Source organism: Oryctolagus cuniculus, chromosome 5, assembly GCF_051225735.1.
Source record: "Oryctolagus cuniculus isolate XC-2025 breed Fujian yellow rabbit chromosome 5, ASM5122573v1, whole genome shotgun sequence".
NCBI lineage: Eukaryota > Metazoa > Chordata > Mammalia > Lagomorpha > Leporidae > Oryctolagus > Oryctolagus cuniculus.
Window position 1 is genome coordinate 59,802,939 of NC_142871.1, and position 13,311 is coordinate 59,816,249.

General features: G+C 52.2%; 1 long non-coding RNA gene across 2 annotated transcripts; it reads right to left on the minus strand.

Annotated features, from left to right (window-relative positions):
- Positions 1-3,853: 3,853 nt before the first annotated feature.
- On the minus strand, positions 3,854-9,435 carry LOC138849616 (uncharacterized). Of its 2 annotated transcripts, none has more exons than XR_016234547.1 (3): positions 8,735-9,435; positions 4,899-4,942; positions 3,854-4,390 (listed from the first exon to the last, which is right to left on the minus strand). It is a non-coding gene; the product is annotated as an uncharacterized LOC138849616 (long non-coding RNA). The 2 variants fall into 2 exon arrangements; XR_011388586.2 differs by having other exon boundaries at positions 4,327-4,460; positions 8,735-8,873.
- Between the last annotated feature and the right edge of the window lie 3,876 nt (positions 9,436-13,311).

Below are 13,311 nucleotides of genomic sequence, written 5' to 3' on the forward strand. Positions count from 1 at the left end.
CAGCCGGTCCAACAGCGACAGCCACAGACAGCTACATCCCGCAAAGGGAGACCCAGTCACTGGAACCCAAGAGGCTGCTGTTGCTGTGGGGGCTGTCATAACGTGTCTTTCCTCCCTCCCGAGGTGGCCAGCCTCTCATGGGACCTCTAGCTTCCGGGCTAGAGCCTCCTACGCATACGCATACTCCCATTCCCTTCTCTACCTGACAAAAATGGAGGGCCGAGTGGTACAGGGATCGCAGAAATTAGACCATATCCAAATCTACTGCTATTTAATTTGTCTCATTCCAGTTCCCACTTCTCCCCACCTTCTGCGTGAAGGCCCTACCAGACGGACCCAAGTGAACTAAAGATGGGCCATAATCAGCAGCACCACATTCAAGCTGACCTCTTAGAAGTCATGGCCATTAGTACGTCATCTTCATCACTAAGAATTGTTTTAGGGGATGGCACTGTGGTACAGCAGGTTAAGCTGCTGCCTGTGACACCAGCATCCCTTAAGGGCACCAGTTTGAATCCCAGTTGTTCCACTTCCAATCCAGCTCTCTGCTAATGTGCATGGGAAAGCACCAGAGGATGGACCAAGTGCTGGGTTCCTGCACGCATGTGGGAGACCTGGATGAAGCTCCTGCCTCCTGGTTTCAGCCTGGCCCAATCCTGGCCATTTCTGTCATTTGGAGAATGAACCAACAGATAGAAGATCTCTCTCTCTGTGTCTCTCCCTCTCTGTGTAATCTGCCTTTTAAATAAATAAAATAAAATTTTAAAAAATTGTTTTAAAGACAGCTAAATAAAAGACATTCATAAAATATTCAAAAAATGTGCTTTTATCTTGGACTGGTATTAGTGACAAGAGAATAACTGAGTTATCTTTTTTTTTTTTTTTTTTTTTTTGGACAGGCAGAGTTAGACAGTGAGAGAGAGAGACAGAGAAAGGTCTTCCCTCTGTTGGTTCACCCCTCAAATGGTTGCTATGGCAGGCGCATCTGCGCTGATCCGAACCCAGGAGCCAGGTGCCCTCTCCTGGTCTCCCATGCGGGTGCAGGGCCCAAGCACTTGGGCCATCCTCCATTGCCCTCCTGGGCCACAGCAGAGAGCTGGACTGCAAGAGGGGCAACCGGGACAGAACCCGTGCCCCAACCGGGACTAGAACCTGGCACTAGTCTTGCAGCGCCGCAGGCGGAGGATTAGCTTAATGAGCCGCAGCTCCGGCCGAGTTATCTATTTTTTAAAATAAAAGATTAATTTTATTTATTTGAAAGGCAGAGTGACAGAGAGAGATATTCCATCTGCTGGTTCACTCCCCCAAATGGCTACAATCGCTGGTTCTGGGCCAAGTCGAAGCTAGGAGCCAGAAGCTTTCTCCAGGTCCCTCATGTGGGTGTGGGGCCCAAGCACTTAGGTCATCTTCCATTGCTTTCCTAGGCGTATTAGCAGGGAGCTGGATCAGAAGTGGAGAAGCCAGGACTCAAACCAGTACCCAGGCCGTGGCTTAACCTGCTACACCACAGTGCCAGCCTCCATGGACTATCTATTTAAAAAAAAAAAAATGTCATCAAGGGGCTGGCGTCGTCTGTGTCAGGTAAACTTGACTCCTGCGATGCTGGATTCCCATACGGGTGCCCGTTCAAGTCTCAGCTACTCCACTTCTGATCCAGCTGCCTGCCAATGTGCCTTGTCGCTCCCCCTCTTCATGGAGGAACGACACAGGACCCTGCGCTGTTCTTTCGTCTGCTCGGCCCTTCCCGGGTTTGCTGCTGGTTCTTCCCGGGTTGGCTACTGTCCCTTCCACCTCTGTGGAAGGGCGGTTCCCCCTGGCCACTTTCCCCACTTCCGCAGGGGAGCGGCACACCGCCGGCCGGCTTTCTCGGGGGCTGCACAGGTGTTCCCCTTAGATGTTCCTCTTAGATGTTCCTGGTGCATGCCGTCTCTCTCCTCCTTTATAGTCCTCCTCTGCCAATCCCAACTCGGCTGCCCACACACCGAGTACGCTGCTCTCCTCCAATCAGGAGCAAGTCCTACAGCTTATTGGCTGAACTGGAGGCAGCTGTGTAGAAGCTGTTTTCTTCTCTCCCAGCGCCATATTGTGGGAGAGCAGATGCATAGAATAAGTCTTAATTCCAGTAACTTAGTCTAGTCCGAGTTGCTCCCCACATGCCTGGGAAAGCAGTGGGGGGTTGGCCCAAGTCCTTGGGCTCCTGCACCCACATGGGAGACCTGGAAGAAGCTCCTGGCTCCTGGCTTCGGATTGGTCTAGCTCCGTTGCAGCCATCTGGGGATTGAACCAGCAGATGAAGATCTCTCCCTCTCAGCCTTTCCCTCTCTCTGTAACTCTGCCTTCCAAATAAACAAATAAAATTTTTTTAAATGTAAATAATATCCCAATAATACTTTGTAAGATTGTAACCCCACCCAGAAAATTAAGCATAATTATGAAAAAAAAAAAGTAATTGGAGCTGGCACCATGGCTCACTTGGTTAATCCTCCGCCTGTGGCGCCGGCATCCCATATGGGTGCTGGGTGCTAGTCCCGGTTGCCCCTCTTCCAGGCCAGCTCTCTGCTGTGGCCCGGGAGTGCAGTGGAGGATGGCCCAAGTGCTTGGGCCCTGCACCCCATGGGAGACCAGGAGGAAGCACCTGGCTCCTGGCTTCGGATCAGTGCGCCGTACCGGCCATAGCGGCCATTTAGGGGGTGAACCAACGGAAGGAAGACCTTTCTCTCTGTCTCTCTCTCTCACTGTCTGTAACTCTACCTTTCAACTAAAAAAAAAAAAAAAAAAAAAAAAAAGTCATCAAAACTCCTTAGCACAGAGTCAGCATTGTGGCACAGTGGGTTAAGCTACCACCTGTGATACCAACATCCCATATGAGCTCCAGTTCAAGACCCATATGCTGCACTTCCGATCCTACTCCCTGCTAATGTGCCTGGGAAAGCAGCAGAATTTGACCCAGGTGCTTGGGTCCCTGCACGCATGTGGAGATCTTGATGGAGTTCCAGGCTGCCGGCTTTGGCCTGGTGCAGTCCTGGCCATTGCGGCCATTTGGGGAGCGAACCAGTTTCTCCTTTGTGTTCTGTAACTCTGCCTTTCAATCAAATAAATAAATCTTTAAAAATAAAATAAAAATGAAAAAGCTCCTTCACAGGGTGGGTATGTAGCTCAGCAGGTCAAGGTACTGCGTGCAACACCAGTGTCCCATACAGAGAACGGGTTCCACTTCCAGCTGCTCTGCGTCTTCTTTTTTTTTTTTTTTTCCAAAGATTTATTTATTTAGTTGAAAGTCAGAGTTACAGAGAGATAGAAGGAGAGGCAGAGAAAGAGGTCTTCCATCCACTGGTTCACTCCCCAACTGAGCACAATGGCCGGAGCTGCGCTGATCCTCCTATGCGGGTGCAGGGGCCCAAGCACTTGGGCCATCTTCTACTGCTTTCCCAGGCCATAGCAGAGAGCTGGATCGGAAGTGGAGCAGCCAGGACTCGAACCAGCGCTCATATGGGATGCCGGTAGCTTTACGCACTACGCCACAGCGCTGGCCTCTGGTCTGCTTCTGCTCCAGCTCCCTGCTAACGTGTCCTGGGAGGCCGTGGATTATGGCTGGAGTGCTTGGGCCCCTGCCATCCATGTAGCAGACCCAGGCTCCTGGCGTCGGCCTGGTCCAGCCCTGGTTGTTTCAGCCATTTGGGGAATGAAGCAGAGGATGTAAGATCTCTCTCTCTCTCTCTCTCTCTCTCTCTCTGCCTTTCAAGTAAATGAAAAAAATAAAAAAAAAAAATGTTCAAAAAGCTCCTTAACACATAATACACTTCAGCAATCAGAGCCAGAATCCAAAAGCATAATAAAGAAAGGCAAGTGGAAATGCTTATAATCGTCATATTTTAAATGCCTTATTTCCTGCCAATCTCACATCCGTTCCCAGAGAAAGGAAAGTTGCCCACCCTGCCAGCGCCTTTGTCAGCTGCCAGCTGTTCCCTCCCTGGAAAGGGGTCAGAGGCTGCTGGGAGCTAATAGCCAGCCAGAGCTGCAGCACGAAATGTCCCTCGTGGGCTTTCGCTGCTGGCTGATTGTCAGCAGACAGCTACAAGTTCTGGTTTGATAAAAGCCAGCTATAGATTTCAAACCTTCTTTTCTTCTTTTTCCATTTGTGCTCTGAAATTGTCATGCACTCCAAATGGAACTCGTGAGCACGCGGCCTTTGTTCTGCCTTGTTAGGCACCGGCTCTCTCCAGACAGTCACTTTGCAGGGTGGGGGAGCGCGCGAGGTGAGGCGAGGTGAGGTGGGAGGAGAGGGCTGGGGGCTGCACAAGCCACACAATGCCCAGCGGCACAGGTGCAGCCCTGGGTGGGCTGAGTGCTTCAGGCTCAGTCTGAGCCACAGCTCACAGCTGACTTGGCTCTGTGACAGTCAGGGAGTGGGGGGTGGGATGTGTTGTAAGTCACAGCCAGGATTTATTGACTGTAGCCCCCTGAAACAAAGTGAGTCACCAGCTGCATGCGCCAGGCATGAAATCCAAACCTTAAAGCACCTCAGATCTCCCAACTGGCCAGTGATCAAGAATGACCTTTTCTGAGATAGGGTGTGGACCTCAGAGCTTTGTAGATTTCAAGGGGGTCAGGCAGGAGGAAAGGGGGGGTAGCAGGGACTGTGCACAGTGGTGTGTGTGCTTTAAATTCAGATGCTTAGGGGCTGTCATGTGCAATGCATCAACGGTGAAAAATAAACACCCAGCAGAAGCCGGCTTTGAGTTAAGGCGCGTGCACAATAAATTTCAACGGGTGAAATTAATCGCTGGCTGCTTGTTGTGAATATTAATCCCAGGGAGGGAGCTGGCTTCTCCTCCATCAAGAGACAGGTGGAAGCTGAAAACAGCAAAACATTTGGGATCGCTAGAGGCAGGGCTTACCTGGGAGCCAAACCCTGATGCCGAGTCCCACAGAGGAGCAGAATCTGAAAAACAGCCCAGCACAGCTGCGCTGTAACTACCAGTGCACCTGCCCTGCCCCTCACCTGTCCCCTCCAGGGCTCCCCCAGGGACATGTACAGAGAAAGGTCTTGCCGGAGGACATGGAAGATGAAAGAGCCAAGACTCCTAATTTGGTTTTTTACAATTGTAATAAAATATGCATAGCAGAATTTACTGTTTTAACCATTTCCAAGTATTTAACCATTTCCAAGTTCACTGGCATGAAGTGCATTTGCATTGTTGTGCAACCGTCACCACCTTTTACCTCCAGGACTTTTTCATCATCCAGAAACTGGATGTCCATTAAACAGAAACTGTCCATTAAACAACACCCCATTTCCCCCTCCTCCCTGCCCTGATAGTCACGGTTCCACTTTCTGTCCCTGTAAATGTGACTGTTCTAGGTACCCCATTCATCGGGAAATCATGCAATATTTGTTCTTTTGGTCTGACTCATTTTTTCTTAATTTTGATTTATATTCATTTTGTTTAAAAGACCCAGAGAGAGAGACAAAGAGAGATCTTCTGTCTACTCGTTCATTTCCCAAATACCTGCAATGGCCACGGCTGGGCCAGGCTGAAGCCAGCAGGAAGGAACTCAATCCGGGTCTCCCACGTGGGCGTGAGGAACTCAAGTACTTGAGCTGTTATTTGCTGCTTCCCAAGGTGTGCCTCACCGGAAGATTTCTCTTCCGGCTGCAATGGAATTGGGAATGCAGCCCTTTGAGCAAATCAGGAGCATGGGAGAGACAGAGCAGTGGGGGGATTCCAGCGGAAGCAGGAATTCAGGGTGCAAAGCAGCCGTGAGGCATCTCCAAAATCCTGCAGGGAGTGGGGAGGTTGGGGCTGGAGCCAGAGGTGATTTCAACTCATGGGAGGACCTGGGGCCTCCCAGTCAGCCTGAGAACAGCAGGCCTTTGCCCCTGGCTGCAGCAACCTGGCCCTAGGCCAAGCCCTCTGCCACACACAGGCCGGGAAATCCCTCTTAGGGAACGTGCCCACAGGCCCATAACCCAGACCCACCCCTGCTGAAAGAAGTCTGAGTAGAGCACATGGCCTCTGAAACAGAGTTTGGGGGGTTTTTGGGGAGCTGGGAGGTCCCAGGGCAGCTAAGGTTGGGTCTAAGATCCCGTCACTGTGCACTACAGCCCCAAAGGAGGCCCTCCTGGGGCAGAGTAGTCCTTGGTGAAACAGAGCAGGGGATGGCCTTGAACGTGAGCGTGCACAAACAGCTCTCTCTCCCTCTCTCTCTCTACACACACACACACACACACACACACACACACACAGAGTGATAGAATCACTCCAAGTGCTAGGAGACTCACTGAGACCACTGTGGGCATCAGAACCTTCATTCTGAGTGGCGGGTAGGATCCCTTCTGTCCAGGTCTCCGTCTGTATAAACACAGGCGAGCTGGCTTCAGCTCAAGACTTGAAGCAATGGAAGACTTGTCAACAGTGAGTGAACTCAACTCTGTAGGAAGCATTCAGTGCAGTTTCATTGGTGTCTGGGAACACAGGCAGCCATGAAAGATTGACTGTGGTTTTCATTCTAGGACAAGACATAGGTTTCTCGAGGCCGGCACTGTAGCACAGTAGGCTAAGCCTCTGCCTGCTGTGCTGGCATCCCATACAGGCGCTGGTTCGAGTCCTGGTTGCTCCTCTTGTGATCCAGCTCTCTGCTTATGGCCTAGGAAAGCAGCAGAAGATGGCCCAAGCGCTTGGGCCTCTGCACCCAATGTGGGAGACCTGGAAGAGGCTCCTGGCTCCTGGTTTCAGATTTGCCCAGCACCAGCTGTTGCTGCCATTTGGGGAGTGAGACCTTTCTGTCTCTCCCTCTGTCTGTAACTCTACCTCTCAAAAAAATAAATAAAATCTTTCTGAAAAAAAAATAAAAATGAAAAGAGACATAGGTTGCTCTCTTCTGGAAAAATTTTAAACTTATTTATTTTCACTTAATTTGAAAGGCAGAGAGAGACAAAGAGAGATCTTCCATCAGCAGGTTCACTCCCTAAATGCCTGCAACAATCAAGGCTGGGTGAGGCTGAAGCCAGGAGCTTGCAACTCATACTAGGTCTTCCCCGTGGGTGGCGAGGACCCAAGTACTTAAACCATCACCTGCTGCCCCCCAGGGTGCACATTAGCAGGAAGCTGGATTGGGAGCTGAGTAGCCAAGTTGCAGCAAGCACTCCAACATGGGACGCAGGCATCCCAAGGAGAGACTTTGCCCGCTGCACCAAATGCCTGCCAGCTCTTTCTCTTTGCTAAGGGTCCAGCGAGGACTCCCAGCCTGTGTGACGATAGCACTATCCACTACAGTCCCCAGATCTGGTCCCTCTCTGCATGTCCTGCCTTGTTCTCATCCCACGAGGGCTGCTCCTCCTCTCTCACCTCAGGGGCCCCATCATTAAGTCTCAGTGGTTGCCCATGTAACAAGAAAAGGAAACAATCAATAAAGAATAAATTACTCTAGTCATGCGTCTGACTTCTAGATGTGTAGGATGGGTGAGCAGGGGAAGCAGGAGGAAGAGCCTAACTGCTGAGGAACCCTCCTGCCTCGTTGTAAAAGGTGCACCTTCCCCCGACCCTGTGCACAGCCTAGCACGGTAGGAAGCAGAACTGAAGTGATCTGTGTAATGAGAGGGCAAGAATAGGGAGCTTTCCCTAGTGTTTCAAGGAAACACTGTTATGGTGTTGGACTTGAACCACAAGGGTCAAAGACATGGCTGAGAGCAGGGGTAAGGAGAAAGAGAACTCCAGTGAGAAATCTGCCACTACCAGCAAAGTGCAGGGTTCCGTAACCACAGGGGCACCCATGGGCCCTGTGCTTTAGCCCCTGATTACCTTGATTGTGGTCGCCAGACCGGCAGAAACGATAGGGACAACAGCATGTGAGAGTTTGTCAGAAATGCAGAATCCTAGACCAGTGTCATGGCACAGCAGGTGAAGCCGCCCCCGTATCAGAGTGCGAGTCCCTGCTGCGTTGCTTCCATTTCAGCTCCCTACTAACTAACCTGGGAAAGCAGCAGAGGATAGTCCAAGTACCTGGGCCCCTGCCACCCATGTGGGAGACGCAGATGGAGTTCCAGGCTTCTGGTTTTGGCTTGGTCCAGCTCTAGCCATTGCTGCCATTTAGGGAGCGAACCAGCAGATGGAAATTCTCCCTCTCTGTCTCTCCCTGTCACTCTGCCTATATTTTTTTAAGAAAGGGATGGGGCCAGTGCTGTGGCATGGTAGCTAAAGCCGCCGCCTCCAGTGCTGGCATCCTATATGGGTGCTGGTTGAAGTCCCCACTGCTCCACTTCCGATTCAGCTCTCTGCTAGGGCCTGGGAAAGCAGTGGAAGATGGCCCAAGTCCTTGGGCCCCAGCACCCATGTGGGAGAGACCTGAAAGAAGCTGCTGCTCCTGGCTTTGGATTGGCACAGCTCCAGCTGTTGCATCCATCTGGGGAGTGAACCAACAAATGGAAGACCTCTCCTCTCCTCTCCTCTCCTCTCCTCTCCTCTCCTCTCCTCTCCTCTCCTCTCCTCTCCTCTCCTCTCCTCTCTCTCTCTCTCTCTCCCTCCCTCTCTGTGGCTCTGACATTCAAATAAATAAATAAATCTTTAAAAAAAAGAAAAAAAGAGAAAGGGATACAGAGTTCTAGCCCCTCCCTCCAGACTTACAAAACCAGAATCCGTCATTTCACAGACATCCAGGCAATGGATGTGCACACTCAAATTTCATGAGATGTTTAACAGCACTGTTCTGCAACTTGGTAGTGCATTGGAATTACCTGGGAAATCTGAAAGAAAATCACCATGCCAGAGCTCTCAGGTGACTCTGATTTGCAGCAAACTCTGAGAAGCATACTGTCTTCCTGGGCTCTGGTTTGGTCTTCCTGTGGCAGTGCCCTGGGCATGGGCTGAGGCATCCATGGAGCAGCCATTGCTGGTAGACCAGTTCTCCCAGAGAAGAAAATTGATTTGCAAGGTTAACCAGGGCCCTGGGTATGACCACTCCTGCCATAGCTGACCTTAAGCAACTTGAAGTGGAATTGGGAGGAGACTCTCAGGAGCCAGCTCCATTGCATGGGGCGGAGCTGCACCATCCCACCCCTCCTGCAGGGCTGTGGAACTTCTCGAGCCTATGCAGGCCCTGTCTGAAGCCAGTGCTGCAGACTGTAGACATGGACCAAGATGCACACAATGAGATGCTGCGTGCATGCAGCGTCTGGCCCTGTACTCGTGGGAGTGGCCTGCTGCATGGTGATGTCCCATCCTGGATTTCCGCCCTTTCCTGAGCCCGGCTCTGCATGAAGACCCTCTGGGTATGGCTGCACAACCCCACTCTTTAAAGACAGGTTTGCACACACCAGCCTTGGCTTAGGTGTGCTTGGGGGAGTGAAGGAAGGAAGATAGTGCTCGCACCTGGGTGAAGGGGAGGAAAGGGAGGCCCCCGGATGCTGGAGGCAGGTGAATTTGAAGAAGTCCAGAACTAGATGGGAGAAAGCCAGAGGCAGGTGTTGTGGTGCAGCAGGTTAAGTCCCAGCTCAGGACACCCACATCCCATTATCAGAAGGCTTGTGTTCAAGTCCCACCTCCACTTCCAATTCAGTTTCCTGCTAATGTGCACCCTGGGAGGCAGCAGATGAAGATTTAAATATTTGTGCCCCTGTTACTCACATGGGAGACTCAGATGGAGTTCCTGGATCCTGGCTTTGGCCTGGTCCAACCCTGGATGCTGCTGTTTGGGAAGTGAACTGGTGGCTGGAAGATCTCTCTCCCTCCTCTCTCTCTCTCCCCCCCCCCATTCTGCCTTTGAAATAAATAAGCATAAATAAATAAACTTAAAAAACAATAAAGGGGATTTGCCAGGAGTACAGACTCAGTCCACCTCCCAGGACTCCTTGGGAATGCCAGGGAGGCTGAGGGACTTCCCGCAGTGGGTAGGATGAAGGTGGACTTGAGTCGTTTTGTTTGTTGGTTAGAGGAAGGGTGAACCCAAGGCCTAGAGGACTTTGGTGAAGATCCTGGGCGCTGGAGGCCCAGCGCACGCTGGCTAACCTGAGGGTGGGCCGGGGGCTTCCTGTTCCCTTCCCTACTGTGTCTTCTGCCTCCTCGGTCTTCTGAGGAGCAGCCAGGGGGAGGGTGATGGGCAGAGGGTTGGCCAGATGTGGGGCAAGAAGCGGGTGGGGTGGGGGTGGGGGACAGGGAGGGCCTCAGGGTGTTGGCCTCTGGGAATCCTGGAGGAGGTGGGCAGGGCTAGGCCACCTTCTAAGAGAAAGAGTGGCTTGGGAGGCAGGGACCTGAAAGCTGATAAAGGGAACTGAGGGGTGACAAGGAGTCTAAGATGAGTGTCACCTCCTTCCCAAGTGTTCATACCAGCCTTCCACCCCACCCCCAATGCCAGGTAGGAGGGTGTGAGCCATACCAGTCAGAATGCTGACATTTCCACTGTGCAGGGGGGCGAGCGGCGTGTGTGTGTGTGTGTGTGTGTGTGTCTGGTGGCTGCTCTCCCACTTAGCACTACTCCCATGTTTGATGATCCCCAGCCTGAGGCGTCCCCCAGCAGACCCCAGCTCACCTCCCCACGGGGGACGTGCCCTCTATCCAGAGTCCTGGTCTACCCAGGAGACTCAGAGACCAGAAGCACTTATTCTCCCGTTCCACTCCAAGGCCTGTTTTAGTCTTCACATCTTCCCTGTGGCTGAGTTTTCCTAAGGTTTCTGATGGTAGAGATGCCCCAGGAGCTGCATGGAAATATCTGGAACAGTAGGGAGGGGAGGGGGTGAGATGTAATCTTTGTGGGAAAGCCCTAGTAACACAATCCAATCAGGGCCCATTGGGAGTTTTGCGTAGTGTTGCGTATAGAGGTTCACGCGTCTCCAGGGACCCCACTCCTTCCACCTTGTTTTCCATCATCCTTAGGGTGTCGCTGGGCAGCTCACCACTGTGGGTGTGGTGACCCCTGCATGCTACTACTCACCCATCCGAACTTAGCCACACAGCCACACCAACCTACAGGGAAGCCTGAGCGATGCCGACTTTATTCCGTGTAGCCATTTGTCCGGCTAAAACGTCTTTCACGAAGGCAGAAGAAGAGAATGGGCATTGGGCCTCAATTCTCAGCCTCGCTGTTGTCATCAACACCCCCAAGCTGGGCTGAGCTGCACCCAACCTGGTCCAGGTCCTTGAGAGCCTCTGGGGCAAGGTGAACAATGAGTCAGTTTACACTTCCTGGAGAGCCCGCGTGAGCAGTCAGAAGGGACATGCTTGTCCTGTGCTCGGTCACAGTGTCTAAGGGCAGGGCGCCTGCAGGGCCAAGGACCTGTTTCCACAGAGAGCAGCTGGGTGCATGGAGGGCCTGAGGCTCTGCCCGCCCTCATGTGCTGCACCCAGGCTTCCCTCTGCACCCAGACCGTGGTTTCAGGAGAAGGCGTGGACAGCTGCCGGGAGAGAGGGGGGGCAATGCGCTCGTGGGCGGAAGGCCTGGCCCCTCTCTTTAGAGCAATGGCAGCCCATGAGCAAAGGTAGAAGCACTGTTGGAAAAAGGACTGTGGGCTTTTTGCTTTGGCATTGGCATTTTTGGGGGAGTTGGGGGTGGCGGAAGGACGCATAATCTGAAAGTGAAATCTCTCTCTCTCTTTTTTAATTTTTGACAGAGTGGACAGTGAGAGAGAGAGAGAGAGAGAGAAAGGTCTTCCTCGCTGATCCGAAACCGGGAGCCAGGTGCTTCTCCTGGTCTCCCATGGGGTGCAGGGCCCAAGCACTTGGGCCATCCTCCACTGCAATCCCGGGCCAGAGCAGAGAGCTGGCCTGGAAGAGGGGCAACCGGGACAGAATCCGGCGCCCCAACCAGGACTAGAACCCAATGTGCCGGCGCCGCAAGGCGGAGGATTAGCCTAGTGAGCTGAGGCACCGACTTCTCTCTCTATTTCACACACACACACACACACACACACACACACACCCCAAATAAACTTTCTGGCCTTACTGTTTTCCAGCTAGAATTCTAAGCATGATTTCCTCACAGATAGCACCGCTGTCCCTGTTTGCTCCGCCAGCTGTAAGTATTCTGCCAACCAGGCGCAGCTGAAAGGGAAAATCTTTTCAACCAAAAGCTTACATAATCCTCCCTCCTGCCAGGAAGGCGTGAGCATCCCGCTCAGAGTGTGGGGGCAACGGTGCTCATTCCACGTGTCCCTGTGTGCAGGAGGTGATGCAATGCATTGTCCCGCAACTGCACAGGCCCACCAGAACCCAGTGCAGGGCCAGGGACCTGCCTGTCACAGAACCCAGGGCAGCGCAGGTGGGCAAAGGCCCTCAGAGGTATGGGCATCCACCTTTCTCTTCCTCTGGGTCCTCAGGTGCGGCTGGTGGCTCTGACTTGTAGTAAATTTTCTTTGACGTGCAAGATGCCCTTATTGATGACCATTTTAGTATCGTCTACTATTTTGTTGGGTTTTCTCCCTTAAACTACTAAAAATGTTTCTCAAATTTATTTTCATTTGATTTGAAAGGAAGAGAAGGAGACAGACTAACAAAGAGACCTTCCATCTGCTGGTTCACTCCCCACATGCCAACTACAGTCAGGACCAGGGCGGGCTGAACCCAGGAACCCAGAATGTCATCTGGATCTCCCCCCCTGAGTGGCAGGGACCCAAGTGCTGAGCCACCATCGTCTGCCTCCTAGAGTGTGCATTGGCAGGAAGCTGCCTCAGAAGATGAGGAGTGGGACTGGACCCAGGCACTCCCTTACGGAATGTGGCTGTCCCAAGCGAGGACTTAAGCGCCCTGCCAACACTCACCCCTCCCTTATGGTACTGGCTGGTAGCTGCTTCTTGGTGCACTAATGAAGTTATGCATCTGTTTAGTACTTATTATTATGAGAGTAACTAATGGCAGTTGAGCTCAATGCCAGGCACGGCACGGAAGTCTTTTTATCTAGCACTGGGCAGTGTGTGTGTGCCCAGCTGAGGAGGGCATGGGGACTTAATGGGGCTAAAACCTACCCTGGTCCCCACTCACCAACCTATGTCCTGGGGAGAGGCTACATTGCCCCTGGAGGAAAGGAGACATTCTCTTCACACAAAAGCAGAGGCCAGAACTGGAGCATTTGGGTCCTTTACTACCCTTGAAAATACATACCTTACTCGTCCCATTAAACAGATTAAGACACTGAGGTTTCCCTAAGATCACACAGCTGGCAGGGAGTTCAAGCAGGGATTCAGCCAGGAAGCCTAACTCAGAGCTCAAATCATTCTCAAGAATGCGCAGCCTTAGGCGGTAAGCACCTGGAAGACAAGGGTTCACATCCCATGATTTGCCCTGGGTTCTATACAGCACGCTCTGCCAGCAAGTGTAGGTAGAA